The following is a 5193-nucleotide window of genomic DNA, read 5'->3' on the forward strand; positions in this document are numbered from 1 at the left end:
CCAAGATGTGCAAAGAAGACATAAAATTATTTAAAAACAATAACCACCACCACCACCACAGCAACAACAAAAATCCCCTGGCTGTCTCCTTCATAGAACCATGGCCAAAAATAAAATCTGAAAGACATTTTCTTTTCTTTTCTTTTCTTTTCTTTTTCCTGTAAGCTGCAGTGGGACCTGAAAAGATTCACTTGTATCCCTCTCGATGATCTCACATATGGAAAAATAGGCCAAGAAAGAAGACTTAGCAGCACAGTGAGAAAAGATGGGAGACTGTTATTTCTCAAGGGAAATTATCTCCAGATATAATCTTATTTTTTGACAAAGAAAAACTGGCATGGTAGGTTCTCCAACTACTTTAATAATGTAGGAAATAGGCAATGTCCTTGGCTTTTGGCAGGTATTTTATTAGCTTTTTAATGCCCCGAGCCTGCTTATTTTGTCTGTCCCCAGACCTTCTGAGGAAAGGTGGGGAATGGACCTCAGGATCATCTGTGAGGTGGGGAATTTCTTAAGAAAATAATTTTTATATTTCAACAAAACATAGATAAATGTGACATATCAAATTAAATATGTGAAAGCCAAGTGTTACTGTACAACATAGGACATAAAACAGTATTGGCGACTCATAAATATTTTACATAGACCAACCATGCTTGCAGATTTTTCTCATAATTTGTTCTTTCTTTTCTAAAATAGTCATTGGTTTTGAGCTGCACTATCTACAAACTGACAATCACACATGAGTTCCCAAAGTTAACTCCCCACCAGCATTTATGCAGGGGCTCTAGGTTTTTACGGTTTTCTTTATTCCTTCTTCTCTCTCTCCCAATCTCTCTCCCTTCCTTCCTTCTTTCTTTTAGCTTAGTTTTGTTTTATTTTCATAGCCTTTCCAGAATATTTTAAATAGTGGAAAAGAAGGGAGTTTAATATAACAGCTTTAACAATGCCTGTTGATTCTTCCATTCTTCTTCTGGGGTATCCAGTTTCTTAAATGAAAAACTTTTATATTACAGAAGAATTTAAAAGTAGAAAAATAGTATTAAGGAGTACTTGGGCACAGTCTCCACAAGAATACCCTGCATCTGATACCAATTGCACGTGTAGGGCGTTCCCCAAACCACCCTGTTTTGATAATTTGCTGGAAGGATTCATAGAGTTCACTGAAAACTGTTATACTCACAGTTAAGAATTATTAAAGAGAAAGGATACAGATGAAAATCAGCCAAGGAAAGAAGTGCCCAGAACAGAGTCTGGGAGCAGTACCAAACAGAATGCCCGTTGTGTTCTCTCCATGAAGTCAAGGGTATGTCTCTATCCTGACATTAATGTGTGATAATGTGACCAGAATATTGCCATTGGCAAAGCTCACCGGGGCCTCTGGTATCCCGAGTTTTTACTGGGACTCAGCACATAGTGCCTGCATGGCTGACCTCAGTCATCAGCCCCTCCCAGAGGTCAGGCTAAGATCTTTAGTCACTAGATTCCCTCAGAAGTCAGAACTGATACTGTGTGACCCAAAGTTCCCGTCATAAACTGCATTGTTAGACTGTCTGGTGGCCAAAGCCCTAGGCAAACAAAGACACTTCTGTGAGGCAGGAAATTCCAGGGACCTAAAGATTATCTCCCAGTGGCTAAGGCAAAGGCCAGGCCTCTCTTCAGGTGAGGCTAATACTTCACTACACAAGTATAGTCTTTCCTATGCCTCTGAGTGCCATACTTAAACTCAAATTCAAACTTAACGATACCAATAATGACCAAACTTATTTCATCTGATAGTGTGCTAGAGTCAACTCATACTAATTGACAAAAATGGATTATTAAATATTTAGGAGTTTTTTGAGCTGGTGGTTAAACACGGGTGTTATAAAACAGTTATATAAACATATGGATTAGATTAAAAACAAAGATAATAAATGTTTAAAACTCATCATGTTGTAATTATTTTACTATTAATATGCTCTTGATCTTATCTAGGTCTACTGTATCTGGTGAGAATTACGTAGAATGTTATGCTACTAGGCCTTTCTTCCTATCTCTGTGCTCAGTGACATCATGTTGGTAGCATGAAATTGACCATGGTAAGAATATTTACACCAAGAAATTCGGCAAATGCTATGAATCACAACTTTTTGGATGCATTTTAATTTTGAGAAGCATCTTTTTGTTGATCCAACTGTTACTAGAACTGTTTAGAGTATTTTATAGGTTATGACAACATTAAGATAAATTTCTGAGACGTTATTTCAAAATATAAATTGTAGTACTTCTTTCTAGAGCTAATGATTCTGATGGGGTAATTTTTCTAAAAATTTTAACTCTTCATACAAGTCAGTTGTAAGCCTGAATTTAATGTTAAAAATGCAAATTGATACATAGCATTTGAATGTTTTTTCCTTTTTTTTTTTAAGATTTTATTTATTTATTTGATACAGAGACACACAGAGAGAGAGAGAGAGAGAGACAGTAAAAGAGAGAACATAAGCAGAGGGGAGTGGGAGAGGGTGAAGCAGGTTTCCTGCAGAGCAGAGAGCCAGATATGGGCCTGGATCCCAGGACTCTAGGATCATGACCCGAGGTAAAGGTAGATGCTTAAAAACAGAGCCACCCAGGCACCCCTTGAGTGTTTTTTTCTGACATTTTCTGTAAGTTCTGTAGGTTGTACAAGAAATGTGTATGACTAAAGTCTAAAAATAAAAATATATGTAATTAAAATTTCATTCATATGAAAGTATTTTTTTCTCTCATATACAGTAATCTAAAAAGGAAATGTCTGTTTCCAAGACTGTGGATATTTCCTTTGCAGTGTTGCAGCAGCTTTCAAAACCAGAGATTCTGAACTCTAGTAAGTACTTGCTATGCTTTATTTTAATGTACATGTGTATGCTTTTATCTTGTAGTGATTTGCTGACAAAGTTTATTGCCTGAGAGACAGCAAGTACAAGATCACAGATATTGTTTAATTTTAATTCTGGGCAGAATTCAGAGATACACCCCGGAGATGGGAGTGGAAGCCAGTTTAGGTCCATGAGGAACCCCTCCTCTCTCTGAGGGCGGCTGCTGCCAGGGCTGCCACCAGCCTGGGTCAAGCCCGGATGCAGCCAGTTCTCACACCACACCTCAGGCTGTCCCATGCTTGTCCTGCCTAGTGCTGACCAGCTTCTTCAAGTGCATATTGCCTGTCCTATCACTGGCGCAGGGGGTGATGGGGTGAGAATGTTTTAATTTTCTTGTTCTTTTTTTTTTTTTCCTATTTTTCTGTATTCTCCTCAAGAGCGGGTAATAGATAAATAACTAGATCATGAACATTTATTTTTAACACCAATTATATTATCAGCTCTTTTTCTGAATTTATGACTTTATAACATTGCATTTGTCCCTTTATATAGGGTGTATCTGAATGGGGTGTTTATTGGGCTGAAAAAGCAGAGTGGGCAGTAATTTGAAATTTGTTTTAGTAAAATACCTACTTATCCTTGATTTATTTTTAGTTGTGTCCTAATTCCTTTAAGGACCATGGTACATTTTAATTTACATGAGCGACTTAATCTGTATGACTGTCAGGCACTTCTGTAATAATTTATGTTTTAAATTGCTCTGAGTGGACAAAAGATGTCTTAGAAGGTAATATTGCTCTAATTTTAAATCCTTTAAAAATAATCAGAGATTAAGTAACAAGAATGAAATCTCATTTCCTTTTGGACCCATTTATTAGCCAAGATGAGTGCTTTACACCTTAAGAGAGAAGCAGAGGGGATGATGGACTGGCATATCAATGTAAAGCCACCTCTGACGTCACTGCTTGTACACTGTTTTCCTGGAACACAGAACAAGACTGAGATAGGAGGGGATGGGGTTGCAAAGAACTGCTCAATTTCTAAAAAGTATTTACTTACTGCTTCGTGCTTGAGAGGACTTGAGAGGAATCTCAAACTCATCACCCAAACCAAACAGAAGACAGATGCCACTGAACGTAGAGGAAAACTTAATGAAACTGAGCTCAGAAACCTGGAGTCCCACTTCGAGGTTTCCTTTATCTTTCCCCTTTTATCTCCTCCATTATCTTTTTGGTGTTTGGAGTCAGTTCTCCTCCTTCCACCCTTCTCTCTATTGTCATGGAGAACTCTGATAACTCACTGCATCTAAAAAAGGAAAACAACTCAGGTAAGAAGGGGGTGGGCTGGGCTGTTTAAGGATAATTGGAGGGAGAAAAGGTCTCCGTAAAAATCCATTATTAGTCACTCTTTGGGATTAAGACCTTGTCTCAAGGTAAGGATTTTAGGTAAAGAATTGATACATTGGCTTATTAAACCTATAATCATTTCAGAAAAGATAATTTCATTATCCTAGCCAGCTGTTAACTTAGAAAGTTAGACTTTTAGGGGTGCCTGGGTGGCTCAGTCGGTTAAGCCTCTGCCTTCGGCTCAGGTCATGATCTCAGGGTCCTGGGATTGAGCCCCTGCCCCACACTGGGCACTCTGCTCAGCAGGGAGCCTACCTACTTGTAATCTCTCTTTCTCTCAAATAAATAAATAAAAATCTTAAAAAAAATAGACTTTTATAGTGTTAGCCTTATACACACAACCACACAGGCACACAATTTAGCACATTGTAGCATAGTGTGTTCTCTTAATATATTTCTTTTAAATTGATGGGCAGGCAAAGAGGAAAGGCTGTATGTACTGTGTTCTTGGGGAAGAGGGTAGATTCAGGTGTCTGTAGGGTCTGGGTATTAAACCTATCAAGGGTCAACAAGTTTTAACCCAAGGATAAAGACATCCATGCTTGGGTTTCTCAATTTCATTTTACATTCACTAAGTTTCAAGTCACCAAAGTAAAATGGATGAAATGCATCTTGACTTTGGAATATTTGCCTTCATTCACTGGGTTTTCAACTGCTCAGATACATCCTTATAAACAAAAACAAAAACAAAAACACCAAAAAATTGGTCACGCAAATGCTCAGTTATTATAAGAACAATTTCTGCCTTTTATTTTATGTAATTTTTTTAAAGATTTTATTTATTTATTTGACAGGCTGAGATCACAAGTAGGGGGAGAGGCAGGCAGAGAGAGAGGAGGAAGAAGGCTCTCCCTGCTGAGCAGAGAGCCCAGTGCAGAGCTGGATCCCAAGACCCTGGGATCATGACCTGAGCCAAAGGCAGAGGCTTTAACCCACTGAGCCACCCAGGC

This window comes from Mustela nigripes, chromosome 6, assembly GCF_022355385.1.
Source record: "Mustela nigripes isolate SB6536 chromosome 6, MUSNIG.SB6536, whole genome shotgun sequence".
Taxonomy (NCBI): domain Eukaryota; kingdom Metazoa; phylum Chordata; class Mammalia; order Carnivora; family Mustelidae; genus Mustela; species Mustela nigripes.